Source organism: Giraffa tippelskirchi, chromosome 8 (genome assembly GCF_054371585.1).
Source record: "Giraffa tippelskirchi isolate mGirTip1 chromosome 8, T2T-mGirTip1v1.2.pri, whole genome shotgun sequence".
NCBI classification, from domain to species: Eukaryota; Metazoa; Chordata; class Mammalia; order Artiodactyla; family Giraffidae; genus Giraffa; species Giraffa tippelskirchi.
In genome coordinates this window covers 79,960,314-79,984,474 of record NC_137282.1, presented here as the reverse complement: position 1 = coordinate 79,984,474, position 24,161 = coordinate 79,960,314, and the positions used below count along the sequence as shown (strand labels likewise).

General features: G+C 39.9%; 1 protein-coding gene and 1 long non-coding RNA gene across 3 annotated transcripts in view; one reads left to right on the top strand and one right to left on the bottom strand.

The window, feature by feature from the left end:
• ADAMTS12 (ADAM metallopeptidase with thrombospondin type 1 motif 12) overlaps window positions 1-24,161 on the top strand; it is a 370,221-nt gene that overhangs the window by 50,890 nt on the left and 295,170 nt on the right. The window lies entirely within an intron of this gene.
• On the bottom strand, window positions 9,516-22,359 carry LOC145518035 (uncharacterized). Its single transcript, XR_014062533.1, has 3 exons — window positions 21,584-22,359; window positions 17,225-17,868; window positions 9,516-9,655 (listed from the first exon to the last, which is right to left on the bottom strand). It is a non-coding gene; the product is annotated as an uncharacterized LOC145518035 (long non-coding RNA).

Here is a 24,161-nt window from a genome sequence, read left to right as displayed (position 1 = left end):
AATCACAGAGTATGCATATGAGTGAAGGGAAGTGGGTCTCAAGGGGAAATTTGCCGAGAATTAGTTTTCTATTGCTAAAACAAATTATCACAAACTTAGTGGCTTTGAAACAACACCAATTTATTAACTCAGAGTTCTGTAAGTGAGAAATCTGGCAGAACATGGCAGGGTTCTCTATTGAGAGTAACACATGTCTGAAATCAAGGTGTTGGCTGAGTTTTTGTCTACAGACTCTGCGGAAAAGTTTGTCTCTAAGCTTAGTTCATTGTGGTTGTAGGACTGTGGTACTTTCTGGCTGTAAGTCAGAGAGTACTGGCTCCTAGAATCCACCTGTATTCCTGGCCACGTGGCCACCCTCTTGTCTCCAAGCTAGCAATGACACATCAAATTCTCTCATGCGTCCCATCTCTTCTTTCTTCTCCTGTGACAAGTCAGAAAAAACTCTGATGTCAGAGGGCTAATGTGATTATATCATGGTCACTCTGATAACCTCCATATTTTAAGGTCAACTGATTTGGGACCTTAATGATGTCATCAAAATTCCTTTATAGCAGCAACAGATTAATGTTTCATTGAATAACTGGGAGATGATCTGAACTTCCGAAGTGGCCTGGGACTATCAGATAAGTTTTGTTTCAGTGTTCTTGATCCCCGGGAGCGAGTTTCATGTTTGTTGTTCATTAGTGTGTCCATTTGATATTTTTAACCAGCAAAGACTTCATCCTCATCTTAAATCTTGACTTGATCTGGGAGTAAATATATCATAGACTGTGCCATGAGGAACTTGATCTTACCTTGAATATAATCTTACCTTGAATATAATGAGCTGGATGCAGTCCAGCTATACAGGGAGCCAATTTATGCTTATCAAGCTGAAGTCCGTGTTCCAAACATTACAAAACACCATTTTCTTGTGAGTGACTTGACTTTGTCAGGCTGCCTCATCTGTTCCCAATAGCTTGGTGCATTCCGCCAAGAAGGGGCTGAATGTTGTTCACCACTGGCCTTGAAGAATAGCTTTTCAGTTACATTTTCCAGGTCCTCTTAGCCTGGGGCTGTTTTCTTGGCCTTCTGGGTACTCAGCCTTCTTCTGCATCATTATCATCTAGTGTTTGTTTGCTTGATATCAGAAATTCAGCTTCCTGAGTGTGCAGAAGAAAGATTCTGCCTGAGATGTCAAGATTTCCTCCTGAGTCCACACTCGAAAGTTGTCAAGCAAGTAGAACATCTACCCATCTTGTTTTTTTGCAAAGTGGTCCCTTTGGCAATGCATAGAGTAGAAAACATGAGGTAAGGAAGAGACTTTATGCAGCCAGAATGACCTAAGAATCCATTGATTTGTCTCCATTTGTTCTAGGAGGGATATTAGGGATGTACTTACCTTATGCTATTGCTAGTCACTGCTTTTGTGCCTTTCTAGAGTAATAGATGAGAATAAAAATGCACATGAGAATCAAAGAAAAATCCCTCTGGCATTTAGACTTTGAACTTCATGTTTTCAATTAATTTGTATTGGTTCTAAGGAACACTTCCATAATTATGTGTGTATGATAATGGTATTTTTCTAGCCCTCCCACCATGGCTCCAATCAAAGTAACTTTTTTCTCAATTAAAAAATTTTTAATTTGAAGTATAGTTGATTTACAATGTTGTGTTAATTTATGCTGTACAGCAAAGTGATTTAGTTTTACATCTATACATGTATATAGATGTAAAACTAAATCATTATATGTAAAACTAATGGTAAAGCGTCTGCCTACAATGCAGGAGACCCGAGTTCAATCCCTGGGTCGGGAAGATCCTCTGGAGAAGGAAGTGGCAACCCACTCCAGTACTCTTGCCTGGAAAATCCCATGGATGGAGGAGAGTGGTAGGCTGCAGTCCGTGGGGTCACAAAGAGTTGGACACGACTGAGTGACTTCACTTTCACTTTCACTTTAATGCCTGTGTGTGTGTGTGTGTGTGTGTGTGTGTGTGTGTGTGTATAATATAGGTTTCTCAGGTGGCACAGTGGTAAAAATATGCCTGCTAATGCATATATCTCTGCTTCATATCTCCTGATAATTAACAAGTTAATTTTTATAAGTAACAGAATGCAAAAGCCTAAATATGAAACAATAGCTAAATGTTTATATGCCAGCAGTAGTGCAAAATGATGTAGGTGGATTCTGTCAGAGGAGAGCACATTTTTTTGGGTGAAAGGTGAGATAGCACATTTTTCAGTCTTTGAGAGCCACACAGTCTCTGTCACAGCTCCTCAGCTTTCCTGTTGCAGTGTGAAAGTAGCCATAGACAATTCGTAAATGAATGAATGTGGCTATGTTCCAACAAAACTTCATTTACAAAAACAAGTGGCCTGGGTTTGGCTCATGGACCAGAGTTTGCCAACCGTTGAATTATATCCTTTAATTCTTATAAGAACCCTATATGTAGAGACTATTATTATTTCTACTTTATGGATGAGGAAACTAAAGCCTGGAATAGTTAGCTAATTTGTCTGATTTCACACTAAAAATTAGAAAAGCCAGGATTTGATTTTCCATTGTGACTTCAGAACTCAGCTCTTATCTTTGAGCTATAAACTACTCCTGACTACCACTAGGGAAATAAGTAAACAAACATTTGGGTCTTATGTTTTATTATTGTTGATTGACTAGGAAATACAGTTTTCCTGAGCTACAAGTACAAAGTTCTAGCTATAACTTTTCATCGGTTTCTTCGATGTAAGTAAAACTGACCTTCCCCTGCTTCTGCCCCACTATGCGATCTGATCCTGGTTGAAGGTACTCAGAAATGGGGGGTTTTCATCAGGGTTGATCTTGAACGAGGGCTTCCCCAGTGGCTCAGAGGGTAAGGAATCTGCCTGCAATGCAGGAGACACAGGAGATGTGGGCTCGATCCCTGGGTGGGGAAGATCCCCTGGAGAAGGAAATGGCAACCCACTCCAATATTCTTGCCTGGAAAATCTCATCAATATAGGAGCCTAATGGGCTGTAGTTCATGGGGGTCACAAAGAGTCAGACATGACTGAGCACAAGGCACGTGCTGAAGCTGATCTTGAAAGCACTGTTCCAGGTCTACTTGTTAGCTTTGAACAGCCTTCTGTTGGGCCATGTCTTTATGAGAGGAGTGATGCTTACAGATCCATCAGTTTTAATTTTTGTGGATGACTGGTTTAGTCTGGTTTAGTTGCTAAGTGGATGACTGAGAGCTATTTAATAGCAACCATTCCTGTGTGTTACTAAGGGTCATTAAGCTTTAGTATTCATAAACTCAAATTAGTGCATTGTTGGAGCTTATTTTAGAATTTAATTCAGTATTTTACAAAGAAACCTGGTGGTCCTGTAATGCTTGGCAGTGTAGCAGGGGACCCACTACCCACCAAACGTGGGTGGCTGCAGTTCTCCAGTTTTGGAACAGAAGCTTCTAACCAGTTACCATCAGGGTGGTACTTATCTTTTTGTATTTGCTACTGCATGCGTGTGTGCATGCTGAGTCACTTAAGTCGTGTCTGACTCTTTGCAACCCTGTGGACTGTAGCCCACCAGGCTCCTCTGTCCATGGGATTCTCCAGGCAAGAATACTGGGAGGGTGTTGCCATGGCTTCCTCCAGGGGTTCTTCTCCACTCAGAGATCCAAACTGTGTCTCCTGTGGTTCCTGCACTGTATGCGGATTCTTTACCATTGAGCCACCAGTGAAGCCCCATATTTGCTACTCTTCATTTTTTAAATATATCTATTTATTTATGCATTTATTTATTTGGCTGCAGCGGATCTTAATTGTGGCATGCAGAATCTTTAGTTTCAGCATGCGAACTCTTAGTTTTGGCATATGGGATCTAATTCCCTGACCAGGGATTGAACCCAGACCCCCTGTATTAGGAGCATGGAGTCTTAGCCACTGGACCACCAGGGAAATCCCTTACTATTATTTTTGATTTTTAATTACAAATTGCACTTAAGTTTAGTTTGTTATCTGTTATATAATTAATCAAATAATGTGTAGTGGTACACATTTCATTAGGAATGTTTTTGATACGTTTTCAAGCAGTTAGACGTATATATGTGTACATATATATATGTACATAAATGTGTATGCATGTATATGTTGAGGTGCAAATTGAACGACCCTATACGTTATTGTTCGTACAAAAGTTTTTCATCTTCCCCAAATCCACATTATTTTCTGTTAACAATTTGAAAAATGGGAAAGTTAGGTGAGCAGTGAATCCTTTGCCTCTGCTAAGTAGACTTCCATTAAAAAAAAGTTTCAGTTCCATGGATCAGCAAGGAGAGCTCTTCTTTTCTGAGCACACTATTGAAGGCTTTACCAAGAGGCACACATTGAATAAAAACTTTTAGAAGAGAAGTAGAAAACCAATTTATTTTTTGGCTTCCCTTGGAAATGTCTTTCTTATCACCAGCAGAGCATCTAGCAATACACAGATGAAAATACCATATATTCTCATCTTCCTTCTTTTCAGGAGGGAGCTTTTTGTAGCACCTCCCCCTCCCCTAACTGCAGTCAAACAGCTAGGTCAAATGATATGTATAACCTATTCATCTGTGGCTAGGGAGGGATCTGTTCCAGTGTGGCATTTTTCTAAATCCAATTTGCAGATGTGATCTGGCTCAGCCTCATTCTCTAGAACAAGCCTGATTCTAGTAAGGCGCATACTTGTCAGCTTACATAATCGAGGACCCGAATCACAGAAGTGCTTCCAGTAATTTCTCTATAGAACTATGAGTCCAGCAGAGGCTTGTATGGGGAAGAGTTGTTTGCAGTTGGGTCCAACTATCTCACTTCTAAAGAATTTTCATATAATAAGTTATCACTTCTTTCTCAATCATAATTTGCTGAGTAAAACCCCATATATTTAGAGCTATCCACTGGAAATTATCTGATCTGTTTTTTGCGAAAATAAAAAACACTTCTGCTCGCATGTAAGTTTCCAAGTACTACATTTGCATCACTAGTTAAGAACCTTATGGTTTTATGTGGCATTTGAAGCCCAAATCCTGGATGTACAAACTTGCTTCTTGGCAGAAGGTTCTGCCACCTTCATTGCTCTATCATTGAAAGTCATCAGAGTTTACCACTGGCTAAAACTCCTATCCAGTGAAGTGACATATCAACCCTAATTTTCCTCCTTGAAAAAATGTGGGTCCACAGTGAGTCCTGAGGTATCACTAGATTCCTGACCACTAACTGATTTCTTTTGAGTGCTCTGTGTTCTTACACTTGGCTAGGAGGGCTGTTCAGAATTTCAGCAGGTTATTTGACTCTTTACACAGATAAGGGTATTTTAAGCAGGTTTTGTGGGGTTACACATGAGGGTTCTGAAGACCTCCTCATGTGTAACGCTTTGATTGTTTGACAGAAAAGCTTGTGCAAACTTTATCCTTGATTGTTGTTCAGTTGCTCAGTCATATCCAACTCTTCGCGACCCCATGGACTACAGCACACCAGGCTCCCCTGTCCTTCACTATCTTGCAGGGTTTGCTCCAACTCATGTCCACCGAGTCAGTGATGCCATCCAACCATCGCATCCTCTGTTGTCCCCTTCTCCTCTTGCCTTCAATCTTTCCCAGCATCAGGGTCTTTTCCAATGAGTCAGTTCTTTGCATCAGGTGGCCAAAGTATAAGAGTTTCAGTTTCAGCGTGAGTCCTTCCAGTGAATATTCAGGGTTAATTTCCTTTAGGATTGACTGATTTGCTCTCCTTGCAGTCCAAGGGACTCTCAAGAGTCTTCTCCAACACCACAGTTCAAAAGAATCAACTCTTCAGTGCTCAGCCTTCTTTATGGTCCTATTGTCACATCCATACATGACTACTGGAAAAACCATAACTTTGACTGTATGGACCTTTAATTAGGCATAGATGAAATCCCTCTAGTTTTCTTGCGAACTCTATTACAATGTGCTTGCCAGCTGCTTCTAACACATAGCTCCCAAATCTTAATGGCCAGTCACAATAAATATCGTTTCTCATTCACATCATTGCCCAATCAGGTCAGTGTCTCTTCCAGATGACTCTCCTCCAAGAAATGGCGCCCCTTCCAGTGATGACTCAGAAGTATAGCATCATTCATCATGTGGCTTTGCCATGTTGGAGTCCTTTACTTCCTACCTGCTGAAAAGCTATCAAGGTGTGAACTGAGGATCTCCTGGGTGATTTTAGGGGTCAGATTGGGAAGTGTCATTCTAGCCATGACTGCATAACTTTACAGAGCAAGGCATGCTGGGAAGTAAGGCTGTTTTGTGTGGACAGAAAGAAGAATTGGAATTGGTGAACAGACAGGCAGGCTCAACCACAAATACCATCGCAGAACCTTTCTCCCACATTTGTGTTCCTGAACTGATGGCCTACTCCTAGACAGCTATTCTTCGGAATGTTAAAAGATAAACTGAGGCATATTAAAATGTAGAAGAGTTTAAAATAAAACAAAACAGACTCATAGAATCAGAGAGCAAATGGGTGATTGCCAGAAGAGAGGGGTTGAGGGGGTTTGAGAGAAATAGGTGAAGGGGCTTAAGAGGTACAGACCTCCAGTTAAATAATAAATGTCATCAAGATGTAATATACATCATAAGGAATATAGCCCATAATATTGTAATAATTTTGTAAGGGGATGGATGGTTATTAGACTTATCAAGTTGATCATTTCATAGTGTATGCAAAAGTCAAATCATTATGTAGTACACTTGAAACTAACATAATATTTTACATCAACAATGTTGTTGTTTAGTCACTATATTGTGTCCAACTCTTTTGTGACCCCGCCCCCCGCCCACCCCCATGGACTGTAACCTGCCAGGGATACCCTGTCCATGGGATTTTCCAGGCAAGAATACTGGAATGGATTGCCATTCCATTCCCAGGGATCAAACCCGCATCTCCCATGGACAGAGGAGCATGGCAGGCCATAGGCCATAGGGCTGCAGAGAGTCCGACAGGACTGAAGCAATTTACCACAGCACAGCACAGCTTAAAGCTTAGTTGGCTAATTGGAGTTGGTTATCCTTAAGTTTCAATGTCATAACCTTGAGACATTTTACAGGCTTAAGTTTTGGTTTGCTTACATGGACCACCATGGCACTGGGGCTCCCTCAGGATAATGACTTCCTTGTTTAATTGCTGTAACAAGAGTTAGCTGACTGGTTCCTCTCCTTAGGCAGCCAGCAGGGCACTCTTCTGCTTCACCCCTGCTCTGGATAAAAACTGGGTGACTTAGTATGAGGAAATCTATTTTTTTCAGGCATGTTTATGTTCTTATTCATATTGTTTCTTATTTCTACATGGACGAAATTGCCTAACTGAAGCTTGCAAAAATGTAAACTTCAGGGCCATTTCCTCTATTAAAATGAACTGGCAGATGGTCTTTACTAGAGAAAGGAGGCTGCCTTCCAGGGCTCTTGAGACCCACAGCTCTCCAGTGGGGCTGCTACAAACCCACACGTAATCACACTTTGTTCCTTTCCTCTGGCAGTGGGCTTCATGGGGTAGAGCATAGAAGTTAAGCACATAGGCTTGGGTTTGATTCCTGGGTCAGACATTTGAAACTATTTGAACTTGAAATTTAAATGAACATAACCACTTAAGACTTAGCACAATATCTGGAATATTGCTCCTGGTATATCTTAGTTCTTGTCATTGTTGTCTCTTCAGTGGGTGAGTTTGCTCCTGCCACAGTCTACTTTGAAATCTTTAATAATTTGAAACTTTAGAGGTTGGTTTTCTTTATGCCTCTCCCTTTCTACCTCAATTTACTCTCATTTTTTTGATGGTAAAATGACATCTTTATCTCATCTGATGGTTCCTTCTAACTTTTTTCAACAAGGTATGTCCCAGACTTACGGCACAAAGACATATAACATATTTTATTTGGCTTGCCTAGTACTGTAAATCAACCAGAGCTAGCAGGTAAAATATCGGACATTTCTATCTGAAAATGTGAAGTTCCTGTTTCTAGAAAAACTAGAAGATCTTACAATAGTAGGCCCACATGGCAGTGAGGTCAGAGTCAGTCCACAGGGGCTGAGTGTTCTTCCACCCCGTGGTTAGGTGAAAGTGAAAGTGAAGACGCTCAGTCGTGTCCAACTCTTTGCCACGCTATGGACTGTAGCCTGCCAGTCTCCTCCGTCTATGGGATTTTTGAGACAAGAATACTGGAGTGGGTTGCCATTTCCTTCTCCAGGGGATCTTCCCAACCCAGGGTTCGAACTCGGGTCTGCTGCATTGCAGGCAGACTCTTTACCATCTAAGCCACAGGGCAGCCCCCATGGATAGGTGACAATTGTCTAATTCACTGCAGCCCCCACCACTTCCTGTGTTTCATCTGACACTAAGGCTGAGGTGGGGCTCTCACCATTTATCACTGTTTTTGTATTTTTGTTTTCTGATTTTTAAAGCTTTTTATTTTATATTGGAATATAGCCGATTAACAATGATGCGATCGTTTCAGGTGGACAGCAAAGAAACACAGCCATACGTATACATTGTATCCATTCTCCCCCAAACTTCCCATCTATCCAAGATAACACGGAGCAGAGGTCCCTGTGCTATACAGTAGGACCGTGTTGGTTATCCATTTAAAATAAAACAGAGTGTACATGTCGATCCCCAACTCCATAACTATCCCTTCCACCCTCCTCTCCCACCTGGCAACCATGAGTTCTTTCTCCAAGTCTGTGAACCTGTTTCTGTTTTGTAAATAAGTCCACGTGTATCCTTTCTTTTTAGATTCTGCATATAAAGGATGTCATACCATATTTCTCCTTCTCTGTCTGACTTTATTCAGGACAATCTCTAGGTCCATTCATGTTGTTGCAAATGGCATTATTTTATTCTTTTTAATGGCTGAGTAATTATTTTCCAACTTTTGAGTGATATTATTTTTCTTATGCATAACTGTATAAAAGAGAGAGAAACAAAAGATACGTGTGTTAAATGTATGAAGGAAATGGGAGAAAGCCTAATTCTTAGAGTGAAGGCCATTCCTGTATCTAAGTATAAAGCACATGCCAATTTTGAAAGAAGAAAAGCCAGCATGCTTCACTCATTTATATTACCACTTTGGTCCCTGAAGGCAATTGTCCTGGCTACCTGGGAAGAAAAAGATATTAACTAAATATAATTAAGTGTCAAAATATATTGGGTGGTAAATATGATAGGCAGTCTGGAGGAGGGCTTTGTGTTTTTCTTGATTGAGTTTAATTGCTGTGCAGTGACATTGCGTAGTTACTAAAGTCTAGAAATTCCCTTTTCATTGGGAAGTTGGGACTTTTGGAGAAGACCACGGAGATGAGAGAAGTCTTACAGGGATTTTAACCCAATTCCCTTATTTTCTGATGAGGAAACCGAGGCCCAGAGAAATAGTGAATAACATCACACAGTCAAAGCCAGGACTCAAATCTACATCCCAGAGCAGTGCTTCTGTGTTCTGAGGGTTGAACGCAGCAGTTGTCTCTCCTTAGGATGTTCGCCACCTAGAGAGAGGGTTAGAGACTACACAGAGCATCAAGTGATGTTTTATTTTCCAGGCATTAAAATGCAGGTAATCAAGGTTTAGGCATTTCCCCAGAGTGTAGGAGGTCTGTAACTGTGGAAGATGGAATATCCCATGAAGTGTAGATTCGAAGAACAGAGAGGGGCCTAGGGATGAAGAAAAAAATATAATAGTTATTTAGAAGTAATATCATAGGGAAGCAGTTATAAAAACAAAATGAAACATGACTTGAGGACTCCTAAATCTTAATCAAACACATTTGGAATAATAAATGTTACTATCTTAGCCTAGACAGAGTAGACAGTTTTGACAAATCACAAATTCAACAATTCTAAATGCAGAGCTGGAATTTAGTATCAGTAACTTGGTTGGCAGAGACCCATTACTATATTGAAAACTCTTCAATAAACCTTTTCAAGAAATGAATTTGAATAATTAGGATCTGCCAAGCAAGTTCAGAGCAGAGAAAGGAAGGAAGCATGTTGATGAATTGGATTAAAATATGGCTTGGAGTAGGGAGGGCGGTGGGAGGGGGGTTCAGGATGGGGAACACATGTACACCCATGGCTGATTCATATCAATGTATGGCAAAACCCACTACAATATTGTAAGGTAATTAGCCTCCAATTAAAATAAATAAATTTAAAAAATATGGCTTGGAGTAAGCTAAGCCTCAGGAATGAGTTTTTCTTTTTTCTTTTTTTTTATTTAGAATTTTAAGTAAAATGTATTTGCTTCCTATCAAATTTCGGTTGCTTTAAAGTTAGTGGGTATTGGCAGTGTTAGGGGAGAGGGCACACTCATGTCCTGCTGCTTGGAATGGATTATGGTACAAGTGTTCAGAGGGATGTGTTTTAATACAGATCAAAATAAAAATTTGTATGATTTATGACCTGATGATTCCATTTCTAGGATTTTATTTCCAGTATATCCTCTAAAATTCAGCTACCAGAATGTTTACAAAAGCACTGATCATAATAACAAAAAGGCATAAATAGAAAACAAACCAAATGCCCAACAATAGGAAAATGTTCAAACAATCAGACTTTATTCATGCAATAGAAAATTAAGGAGCCATTCTCTATATCTTGGGTGATAGTTTGATGATGAAGAAAAGAATTTATAATATTGTTAAATGTGAGAAACAACATGATATGAGTCAAAATTTTAAATTATAAAGACTATAGATATTACTAAAACTACAGGAATGTCACCAGGTATTATAATATTACCTGATATTACTTTCCTGAGCTATATTTTCCAAACTTTCTTTATACTTAACAATAAAAAATTATAGTTCAGTAATTAAAAAAACCCAACCCCACAAACTGAAATTTCCTCTCTCAGCTGATACTAGCTTTAGTTCTGTTGACTACAGAGCAGTTTATTATCTCCTTTACCCATTAATTATTTTCCAGTTGTCTTAAGATTGTGTGCAAATGCCAAACATGATCTACTAAACACATTTTTAAAGGTTGTATGTATAAAGCTATTCTCTAAGAGTTCCCAGATGGGCCACACATAAAGCATTATTAGACGTGAACAATCCATGTGGCTCTTTCAGTCTCTTTTAATGTGATAATAGCTAGATTGTTGTTAGCAGTCTGCTTTACATTTAATTTGAATCTACTGCTCTTGGTGTCAAAGAATGAAACTCCCCCTGCAGGGTGAAGCCCAGAATTTTTTATTTTATAAATATTATCAGTAGTCCTGGCAATTTCAATTTTTTGAAAGAAAACAAAGAATGTTAGCATTTGAAAAGTCTCAAAATTTATAGATGGTACAGTTGAGACCCAGAAAAATAAAAGGATTTTTCCAAGGTCACAGTCAGTGCCACATGTGCCTAAGTAAAAGTTAGCCTCCTGTGGCACACTATATCTTGAAGAGTCTGCATATAGAATTCATTAACAGAAAGGAAGTGAAATTACTGCTCAATAATCACAGATACAAAATGGCAGCCGGAAAATGGTGACTCTTTCTTTTCCCTTCTCAGCTGGTCAACTTTTAGCTTTATGTGAGGACTGCAATCTCTGTCCTCTGTCCTCTTCTCTTTTCTGCCCTTCTGCTCTGCTCATCCAGATCGAGAATAGGAAGTATGTCACTGAAGACACCATTGTGGGATGGCGCCTTGATGCTTCATGCGGGAAGTATTTGGGTCTCTCAGATTCTTCTGAGTGGAGTATCTATCTCTAGGACAAGTAAATCCCAGTTTTCTTTTCATAAGAAAAAGGCTCATTATATTAAAAAGCTTGCTTAAATATCTCTGTATAGTACCAAGGGATGATTTGCATGATGTAACATTAAATGAGAAAAGAAGGTGGAGAAAAAGCTACATGTTTACACTTGCAAAATAGATCTCTTCTAGGCTTGTAAAGCGGTGCTGGATGCCACATGGGAATTCAGCAGGGGCTGTTTGCCAGCGACTTTAATTCTCCTCCATATGGGCCTTTCTTCATGGCTTCTTGAGCTTCCTTACAGCATGGTGGCTAGGTTCCAAGTGAGAGGACACAGTAGCCATCAGCCCTTTTCAAGGGTAGGCCCAGAACTGCCACTGCATCACTCCCACTATATTCTACTGATCAGAGTAGTTGATGACCCAGTGAAAATTCAAGGGGATAGAGAAGTATGTTCCATCTCTCATTGTGTCTGTTTGTGTGTGTGTGTGGGGGTGGTGGTGGTTACAACAAATTTTAGTCATCTTTAATCCACTAAAAGATCCAGTTGAAAGACTGGCAAAAGACTTGAACAATTACTTTGCATAAAAGGGATATTAGCATTACCAATAGGCATGAAAATGTGCTTAATAATTTCTCTGATTCCTTATGAGAGAAATACAAGTTAAAGTTGCAAGATACCACTATATATCAATCAGGATGGCTAAGATGAATAAACAAACACACACACTTGACAGTACAGTCGTTGGTGAGAATGTAGGGTAATATGAACTCTTAAATATTGCTAGTGGGAGCTTAAATTAATACATAGCATTAGGAATTTGTTTGGCATGGCATGATCTGTAGATCACTCATATGGCCTGCAAGTTGGTGCAGGCTGTCCCTTGAGAGTTCAGCTGGGGTTATTGATTAGGTAATAATTCTTCTTCACATGAGTCTTTCTATGCAGCTTCTTAGGCTTGTTTATAGCATGGTGGCTGGGTTCTAAAAGGACTTGGAAAAATCCTTTTATTTTTGTGGGTCTCAACTGTACCATCTATAAATTTTGAGACTTTTCAAATGCTAACATTCTTTGTTTTCTTTCAAAAAATTGAAATTGCCAGGACTATTGATAATATTTATAAAATAAAAAATTCTGGGCTTCACCCTGCAGGGGGAGTTTCATTCTTTGACACCAAGAGCAGTAGATTCAAATTAAATGTAAAGCAGACTGCTAACAACAAACTGAAATTTAGAGGAAGCAGCATGTGAATATATATGGATGTAGACCCAAAAGAAATGCATATATTTGTGCAACAGAGATACATGGTACACGACTGTTCATGATAGTTGTATTAGTAATAGTATCAATCTAGAGACAAACCTAATATCCATCAACAACAAGTGGATGTATATAAACTGTGGTGTATTCAAGCAGTGGAATAATATACAATAATAAAATAGATGAACTATTGCTATGCTTAACAATGTGAATGCTTCTGACAAAATTAATACTGAATGAAAAAAGCCAAGCACAAGAGTTCTTATACTTTGATTTCTTTTATACGGAGTTCAGGGTTGATTTTCTTTAAGATTGACTGGTTTGATCTCCTTGCAATCCAAGGGACTCTCAAGAGTCTTCTCTTGAGAATTGCACCAAAATTCAAAAGCATCAATTCTGTGGCACTCAGTCTTCTTTATGATCCCATTCTCACATCCATACATGAGTACTGAAAAAAGCCATAGCTTTGACTACATAGAGTTTTGTGGGCAAAGTGACATCTCTGGTTTTTAATATGCTATCTAGGTTTGTTATAGCTTTCCTTCCAAGGAGCAAGCATCTTTTAATTTCATGGCTGCAGTCACCATTTGCAGTGATTTTGGAGCCCAAGAAAATAAAATCTTTTGCTGCTTCCACTTTTCCCGCTTTTATCCACCATGAAGTCATGGCTTCCCAGGTGGGCTAGTGATAAAGAATCCACCTGCCAATGATGGAGACATAAGAGATGTGAGTTCGATCCCTGGATCAGGAAGATCCCCTGGAGGAGGGTATGGCAACCCACTCCAGTATTCTTGCCTGGAGAATCCTATGGACAGAGGAGCCTGGTGGGCTACAGTCCACAGGGTCCCATAGAGTTGGACACAATTGAAGCAACTTAGCACGCATGCATGATGAGACCGAATGCCATAATCTTCGTTTTTCAAATGTTGGATTTGAAGTCAGCTTTTTCATTCTCCTCTTTTATCCTCATCAAGAGGCTCCTTAGTTCTTCTTCACTCTCTGCCATTAGAGTGATATCATTTGCATATCTGAGGTTGTTGATGTTTCTCCCTATTTTTGATATTCATTGGAAGGATTGTTGCTGAAGCTGAAGCTCCAATACTTTGGCCAAATGATGTGAAGAGCCGACTCATTGGAAAAGACCCTGATGCTGGGAAAGACTGAAGGCAAAAGGAAAAGGTGGCAGCAGAGGATGAGATGGCTAGATAGCATCACTGACTCAATGGACATGAATTTGAGCAAACTCCAGCAGTTAGTGGGGAAGAGAGGGGCCTAGCATGCTGCAGTCCATGAGGGCATAAAGAGCCAGATGCGTCTTAGTGACTAAACAAACAACAAATGTGGAGTTCAATAAGCAAGCAAAACTAATCTATGGTAATGGATGTCAGAATAACAGTTACCTTTGGGGTGAGTGGTGATAAGCGGGGGTATATAATAAAAGCTTCTGTGTTGGCAAAAATATTCTACTTTTTGATCTTGATAGTGAGCACCCTGGTATGTTCTTTGTATACAAATTCATTGGGCTGTCCTTTTAAGATGTGCACATTTTCCTGTATGTTTGCTTGAGCTAAAAGTAGTAACTTGTCTAAAACTGAACTTCTCTTCCTCCTTCCTAAACCTGCACTACTCAGATCTTCCCATCTGAGCTAATGGCTCCCCTATCCTTTGGGTCATCTCCAACTTCATTCTCTCCTCCTCTCACAGCCCAAAGTCATCTGTAATTCCTGTTGGTTGTTCAGCATAGGTCTAGCTTCCAGCCACTTTGTCTTCCTCCAGTGGAACTGACACTTGGGTCCATTATGACCTCCTAACTGGTCTCTCAGCTTCCACCCTGTCCCTTGCTGCATGCTGTTCTTAGAACTACAGCCAGACATCCACTCAAAGCCTAAGTCACTTCTTGGCACTCCTCCAGTGGCCCCCATCTCACACAGAGTAAAAGCCAAAGTCCTTAACATAGTTTATGGGGTCTGGTTTATGGGGTCTGCACTGTTTTTCTTATACCCTTTCACTGTCAACCACTCTGGTCTTCTTCTTGTTCCTTGAACACAGCCTGTGCACCTTCCCTGTATGGCCATTATCCTTCCCATTTCCTTTTCCTGATCATAATTCCCCCCAGAAAGCTGCATGGCTGTCACCTCTTTAAGTCTTCTCAGATCTCACCTTCTTGTGAGACTTACTCTAACCATCCTGGTTAAAATACCCTTCCCTTATATTCCCCTGCTATGCTCTGAGTTTTACCTTTGTACTTCTTCTTATCTTCTGACAAACTATATATTCTACTTACTTATTTTGCATATTGTCTTTGCTCTTCATACAGACTCCCAGGAAATTTTGAAGCAATTTATAGTTTGGGAAGGGCTTCTCTGGTGGCTCAGCAGTAAAGAATCCACCTGCAATGCAGGAGCCATAGAAGATGCAGGTTTGACCACTGGGTAGGGAAGATCCCCTGGAGGAGGGCGTGGAAACCCACTCCAGTATTCTTGCCTGGAGAATCCATGTACCGAGGAGCCTGGTGGGCTACAGTCCATGGGGTTGCAAAGAGTTGGACACAACTGAAGCAACTTAGCACACGTGCAAAGTTTGGGAAGCTCTAGTTTTGACCGTCCTGCTTTCAGAGTGCTTTTGCATCCTCTTGTTGAGTTTGGTTTTACCCTATGAATTGGCAGAGCACATGCTATTCACACCAAATTTATTGTTTGTGGAGATGAGGAGACTAGAGCTTAGAGAAGAAGGTCATGGTGCTAGAAGTGGAAGGGCCAAGACTTGTACATTCATGTTCAAGGAATTGATTCCAAGGCCAGTATCTTTGTATATCATTCCCTATGGCCAATGGCTCTAACTAAAGGGCAGATGAGATACTGAAGAGAACCCAGGGAAGAGGTGGGCCAGGGGGCAGAGGAAGTGACTGGGACTTAATTTAGTTATGAAGCAAGATAGTGGTGATGAGTATGTGGACATAACAATGATAGACCCTGGCTTAGAGCTAGCTAGCCCGTTGTCCCCAGTGACTGCTGTGGAGTCAAGTAAGGACAGTCAGCAGAAGAAGGGCAGATTCCTTAGTGACCAAATACCTCAACTTCAGAGCAATGTTCCTGGATTGTGAAATTATATTCCTTTTTTCTTCTTCAAACTTTCTTTAATTATGGATTAATGAATTTTACAGCACTGCAAGATAAACAGCTTATTATGCAATTATTTGTTGCATTTCTGTATACAAGCAATAAGTAACCCAAAAATGATATTAAGAAAGCAGTTTCAGTCACAATAATAAGATGCTTAGCAATGCATTTAACTAAAGCAATGAAATATATCAGAGCACCAAAAGGTATAGAGCTCAACTTGAGAAATTAGAGAAAATCTCAATAAATGGAGAGATATTTCAGTGTTTTATAAATGGATTATAAGATGGTTGCGTAGCTCTATAATTTAATAAAAATTTCTAAGCTGTACACTTACAACTGGTGAATTTTATGGTCTGTAATTCATACCTCAATAGAGTTATTTAAAAATATTGTTTTTTTTAATGACCTTTCTGGGTATAGGTGCTAGGATGTATTTATGTCAGAAAGCTAATTTTGTGTTTGTGCTTTTGAAATAAAGACTGTTGAATATATATAAGAGTTTATTAAAACCAGGATATTTTTATATTCCTAATTCCAGTCTCTAACTGATAAACTCCTTAACATTCATCATCATAGATTTCAGCTTCTAAACTTGTACAAGCTTTTATTTATGTCCACAACTAAGAAAACTTGCCGAGTATGTTTTTTGTGTTATTTGTTAAGACTATTATGGTGTTTACTATGAGGAGAAGAAGAGGGGAGGAGAAAATAGGGTGCCTTGGATAAAAATGAAGCCAAAAGCTGTGGCTCTTGTTAGGGTACAGTCATTTCAGTAACCCGCATGGCAATCGAACAGTTATGTTGAGAAGTTTTCTTCACTAAATGGAAACCAGTGATTAAATTTTCCACAGTGAGGGACTCTTTAATATTGCTAGACTTCTCAGTGTGAGAAGTCCACATATCATCTAATCCTTCTATTAAACATCTTTCTTTTAAGGTGGGGAAGTTCCCTGTGAAGCAGTATCTCATTAGTCATCTCTTTTATACAGAGCAGTGCATATATGTCAATCCCAGTCTCCCAATCCATCCCACCCCTCCCCCTATTCTTCACGTCTGTGACTCCATCTCTGCTTTGCTAATAAGATCACCTATACCATTTTCCTAGACTCCACATATATGCATCAATATACAATGTTTGTTTTTCTCTTTCTGACTTACCTCACTCTGTATGACAGGCTCTAGGTCCATCCACATCTCTGCAAATGACATAGTTTCGTTCCTTTCTGTGGCTGAGCAGTACTTCATCATATATATGAACCATTCCTCTGTCGATGGACATCTAGGTTACCTCCCGGTTCTGGCTATAGTCCTTGTTTGGCTGGTACTTGCAGACCTCTTAGGGCTTTCCAGGTGGCACTAGTGGTAAAGAACCTGCCTCCCAATGCATGAGATTTAAGAGATGTGGGTTCAATCCTTGGGTCGGGAAGATCCCCTGGAGAAGAGAATGGCAACCCACTCCAGTATTCTTGCTGGAGAATCCCATGGACAGAGGAGCCTGGCAGGTTGGACGCGACTGAAGTGACTTAGCACGCACGCACAGACCTCTTAGTGGTCTCAGATATTCTGTAGGATTTACGTAAGAATCAGGTCCAAATTTCTAAAGATTATTTCACTTACATTTTTATATTCTCTCCATTCAAGTTTCCTGGTAAAGAGATTTGAGATAGCTTACGATTTAAGAGGACCAATAGCATAAACATAAAAGATAGTGTATGTGGGGGTGGGGGATATGTGAAAAGCCAAAAATATTCTGCTAGTGGATTTACTGTGTTGGAAACATCTGGGTTTTGTCATTCTGAAATCTGGAGAGAAAATGAAAAGTAGCAGTTACTGTCTGATTAAAACATGCTTAATATTTGGTTACAGGGAGCTGGAAATTTTAGGAGTATGCAATCTAAGACAAATTCATCACACAAATCTTATTTAAGGGACATTGACTTCATTAGTGGATTTTTATTTTTACAGACCTATTTTTAAAGCATTGTTTTCTGCTACCAGAGGAATGTTCTGTTTACCCAATAGCATTCTCCAGAGAGTAAAATGCAGCATGCTTAGGTTGGGGGTTTCCTGGGGGGAGCTTTGCATTGTGAGGATCACACTTGTGTTTCTATTCTTGCTGCTGCATTCTTAGCACTCCACGACCTAGCATCATTCTGTGCATCACTGTCTTCAGTGCTTTTAACCTGAGTTTGCAAGTTAAATTTCTTGAGGACTGAAATGTCTTCCTCTTATGTACTCCCTCAATTCCAGGCCCCAAACGTTTTAAAAGCTACAAAGTCTTCAGCCATCTCTCAAATGAGTTTGACTATAGAGTCAGGTCAATGACAAGATTTGAACTTGAATTCTCATCTAAGATTATATTGGATGAGAGACTTAGAGACAAGAAGCTTCGGTTTGGGTACTGGCTCCAACACTTACAAATTGTGAACCTTAGTTTCCTCTTCTGTAGAATGGGGCAGTTAATGACTCATTTCTCACATGACCTTTACTGTCATAAATTTTGTAGTCAGGTCTTAGTGAACCCATCATCAGCACTTGACATAAATAATCCCTTTCTCCTTTCTATTACACTGTATTCATATGGTTTCAAGGACACCAAACTCTTTCTGTATCATTGGTCACTCCTTGGTTTCTTTTGCTAGTCTCTTCTTGACCTCTAAAACTAAGTGTGCTCTAAAACTAACCTGTAGCCAACTTTTATTTCTCTCTATATCTACTCATTGGCAATCTAACCAAACACAAATAGAGGCTGATATATGCTAATGAATCCCAAGTTAATATTGGCAGTCCATATTCCTCTCCCTCAGACTTCAGACTCATGTTCGTTGAACTGATTATTCAATGTCTCCACCTGGGAGTCTACTAGAAATCTCAAACACATCCAAGACTGAACTCCGGACCTCCCCACTCCTCACTCTCTAAACTTGCTTTACCCACAGCTTTCCCCATCTCAGTTCATGATTGCTTCATTCTTTGGTTGCTCAAGCCAAAAACCTTGGCGTCACCCCCTCTCTTATCTTTCTCTCACTTCCCATGCAAACCATTGGGAATTGGTTGGCTCTACCTTTCAAGAAGACTGCTGATAGTTGGAACATCCTGATTTTAACTTCAGTATTTTTCTCACCAATTCCAATGCCAATATCATAGTCACACCCCATGCTTATACCCCTATATAATATCATTCAAAGGTTATTGGAGGAAAACGTGTAACTTATCTCCTTGCTTCTAAAAGAAGCTCTCCTACATGGCAGTCATAGTGATTCTTTGAGAAAATGTCAGCTTATGTCACTTCCTGCTTGAAATTCTGCAATAGCTCCTCATCCCATCCTAAACAGAAGGCAAAATCCTCCCACACAGTGATCTACAATCTAGTACCTATATGGTTCCCACCCTCAAACCATCTCCACTAGAGGATTTGTACTGGCTTTTCCCTCTGCCTGGAATGCTCTTGCCCTAGACCTCCTGTTTATCTTCATTAAAATGTCATGTTCCCCATGGAGCTGACCCTGACTGTCAAATTTCAAATTGCACTTCCTCACATCCAAATAACAACTTTGTCTTTTTCCCATAGCACCTTTCCATCTCATAAGTTACCATTTTACTTATTTATGTTTGATGTCCCTTCTGTTGGAATGTAATATAAGATCCATAAGTCCATATGGGAAGAACCAATGAGTTCATAATTTTCCAGAATTGACAAGAGACTCAGTCCTCAGATGGAAGAAGCATCCCAAGCCTCAAGTAGGACAAGTAAACATAAATCTAGGTGCATTTCATAAAAAACACTTAAAGTCAGCAAAAGCAAATACTAGACTGGTATAGAATTTCTCATTAGTAACAGTAGAGGTCAGTGTACAATACGGTAGGGCCCCTGGAGGAAAATGACTGTTAACATTGAATTCTGAATCTGCCAAACCCTTGTTACTCAAAGTGTGATGGAGGACCAGCAGCACCACAATCATCTGGGAGCAAGTGAGAAATGCAGGGTCCACCCCAGACTGACCGAATCATAGTAGTTTCACAAGATCCCTGGGGGTTTTATACGTTTGTTTTAACAAGCTTATAAAAGTTGGTGAATATTCACAACTTATAAAGTTTGTGAATCCTTGAACTAAATTATCATCCAAATGAGACCCAAACAAATAGATTTCAAATAAAGAATAAGGGAACTTTGATACAAAATTATTTCAATAAGAAGCACATCCAACCCAAAGGAAAGAAGGATGTGGGAAACAAAGAAATTGGCAAGTGTAGGTAAACCTAAAGAATTTAAGACATAGCCCTTATTCTCAGGGAGGTTACCATACTGCTGAGAAGAGGAGACCAACAGACACAGGAAATGGGACCATTATGTACCCTGAAAGTAGTTGTCAGGAAACCTCGATTCTGGTCTGGAATTTGCCATTGTTCACATGTGTGTTTGACTTTAAAGTAGCCTTTTAATCTATCTGAACCTCAATTTTCTCATCTATGAAAGGAGTTAAGTCACTGTTTTTCAAACTTGTTTGACCCTGACCCACCATAGGAAATGCATTTTACATCTTGGCCCAGTTCATTCATATGAAACAATACAATTAAATGTTAATCAGAATTGGGCTGTCCCTTTCTGTGGGCAGTGCACTTGAATGTTTTCTATTCTATTTCCTTTATAAATTTGCTGCTGTATTTTGACTTGAAAATTATAAAACTGAAGGCTCTCTAAAGCTCTTTTTCGTTCTAACCATATATAATTCATTCTTAACGGTAAATATTAAATAACATACAATCTCTAGATGACTGGTTCTTAAACTTGACTGCACATTAGAAACTCTTGAGTTGGTGTTTCCTAATTACTGATACTTGTGTCCCACCTTAGAGATTCTCATTTAATTGATATGGCATGTAACCCAAGGTCAGGCTTTTTAAAAGCTTCTTGCATGGTCCACAACTAAGCCAACTCCTGAGAGCCATTGCTGACAGAGTCCCCTGTGTTTGAAGCATCTTTGCAAGTGGAAATAGTTTTTCCCAGGCCCTGCTTTTTGGTGGCTCCCCACAGCCTTTGTAAAAAAAAACACATCATACTAGTGTGCATAAAGATTGACATTTTTCTAATTCTTGAATCCTTTCTCCTGCTTAAAAGTTCACACTTGCCCTCTTTGCTTCCTTGGGCACTTTGCAGAATCAGCTGTCACCTCTCTGTCCTGTGCCCTACTTCATTGTCTCTAGCTCTAGCTCCATCCTCATCCCCTTGTCCCTGGACATTTAAGCATGCCCTAATCACCAGAGGAAAAAAAATTCTCCCAATCTTATCTCTTTTTTCTCTCTTTTGTAGTAAAGCTTCCCCTGTGAACAAAGATGTCTGCTGCCCCCTTCACACTCTCACCTCTCATCAACCAACTACCCTCTGCCTTCTACCCCTGCCCCTTTCATCAAAACCTCTTTTGTCAAGGTCATCAGTGCCTCTTAGACTGTTGGGTTCAATGGACACATTTCAGGGCTTAACTTGCTTGAACTCTCAATGGCATTTTATACTCTTACCTTAGTTTTCTAAGAACTTTATACTTTCTTAATTTGTTCATTAGTTTCAGGTCACTTCATCTCTCGCTCACCACCCCCACCCCCCTACTTCCTGGCTTTACTCTTTCTCAGAGCTGAGTTCCATGTCTTTGATTTCATTTTTATGCCATGCTTTCTATCTCATCTTTTTCCATTTCTATCTGTATGAAATAACTTGTAAATTCCTATTTTTTTTGCCCCGGATCTTTGTTTTGAGCTCCAAGTGCTTCCTTACTGATAATCTCTGTGTGGATATCACACAAACTCACTTTGTCCAAGGCTGAATTCATTGTCCTTTCCAACCTTTTTCTGTCAGTTTCACTGTCTCAGTAAATGGTATTAATATCACCCAGTGGCACAAGCTAGAGTCCTGCACATCCTCCAGGCTCCTTCCTCTGTTATCTTCCACAGCCGATGAATCATCACATCCTGTTGATTCTACCTTGTACATTTCTCTTCTCTCTCACTGTCACCCATCCTGTTAGCATCTTCCCAGAGCCATCCACCACACCCTGACTGCAGACTGAAGATTGCTTCCTGCCTGCACTCTAACCCCTGGAATTCATTTTCCACTTACTGCCTCTGTATATTTTGAAAATGTACATCTGCTCATGTCGTTCCTTGTTTAAAACCCATTAATGTCTTTCTGTGACCTCAGAATACAGTCGAAACCCTTTCTCACTGCTTATGCAGCTCTTTCCCTCTGGCTCCTTTGTGTCTCCAGTCATTTTTCTCTGTTCTCATTCTGTTTCAACAATATTGGAGTTTTATCTCCCCCAGAGTTCCACATTCCTTTCTGCCTTTGGGTCTTTGTCTTTGCTACTTTTTGTCTCCCTCTTCCTGCAAAAGTTATTATGTAGATAAGACAAATAAATTTCAGAAGACATGACTTGCTGGTGGACGTTTCATCTGTTTGCTCATTAGAAAAGAACTGAAATTCTGCCATGGGTGTACATGTGTTCCCCATCCAGACCTTCCCTACCACCTCCCTCCCCATCCCATCTCTCAGGGTCATCCCAATGCACCAGCCCTGAGCACCCTGCCTCATGCATCAAACCTGGACTGGCAATCTATTTCACATATGATAATACACGTGTTTCAGTGCTATTCTCTCAAAAGTACAAAAAAGAAAGATAATAGCATGGAATCAGACACACTTAGAATGGGTGTCTAGAATCAGACACACTTAGCTTCAGCTTTTAGCTCCATCACTTACTGTGTGACCTTTGTCAAATGACATAACTCTTCTGTAATCCTTGTTTCCTTCATCTGTAGAATGGAAATGATGGTAGAACCTTTATCATTCGGTTCCTGTGAGGATGAAATGAGAAAGTAGAAGTAAAAGTCTTTTTACAAATATGGGCACATAATAATCATTAAATGAAAATCTGGTATTGTGTTGTTGATTTGTCATCATCATCCTCAGCATCAGTTGGCTTATTTTGCGATTTTTTGTGTGGACTAGAAGGAGAGCCAGACTGTAGGCTGCATTCTTTCCTAAGTATGGCTCAGCCACTGTCAGCTCCCGCAGCAGGAAGGGAAGCATGTTACTGGGGCAAAACCCAGAGGAACTTATACCTTGTGACCATTTTCAAAGAAATAGTGGTTTTTAGTGTAGACTCTAGATTTCATTTATTTTTTAATTGAAGAATAATTACTTTATAGAATTTGGTTGGTTTCTGCCAAACATCAGCATAAATTGGCCATAGGTATACATATGTCCCCTCCCTCTGGAACCTCCCTCCCATCTCCCACCCCATCCCACCCCTGTAGCTTGTTCCAGAGCCCCTTTGGATTCCTTGAGACATACAGCAAATTCCCATTGGCTATCTATTTTACATATGATTATGTAACTTTCCATGTTACTCTCTCCAGGCATCTCACCCTCTCCTTCCTACCCCTCTGCCCTGTGTCCATAAGTCTGTTCTCTGTCTGTGTCTCCATTGTGACCCTGCAAATGATTTCATCAGTACCATCTTTTTAGATAGAATCTATATTTTAAATCCTCTAAATGTGCTAGTTATGTGCTGTTGTTGTTGTTTAGTCACTAAGTCACATCTGACTCTTTTTAACACCTGGACTGCAGCATGCCAGGCTTTCCTGTCCTTCACTATCTCCCAGAGTTTGCTCAAACTCATGTCCATTGAGTCGGTGATGCCATCCAACCATCTCATCCTCTGTCATCCATCAGAGGGCAAACAAAAGAAGCAAGAACTACAATCCCACAGCCTCTAGAATGAGAGTAATGTGCTAGTAAACAAATCTAATTTTAGACATTTGTATTTATTTACTCCTTAGACTGCAGTAGACTCTAATTAAACATAATTATATTTAATTTATTTTTAAGTGTTCTGTAATTTACGTTCTTTACAAAGTCATTTTTTTTCCATATTAGAAAAGGCTTCTTTTTTCCTTTTATAGCACAGGCATCATGGCTTCTTTTTTTCTGTCACACATGTAGACATTTATTAGACAAACATTAGTTAACAAGGCAGGCACAGAACAGCGCACAGATCTGCGCAGTGAACTCGGTCTCCTCTTCGGGGTTCTGCCCTCTCTC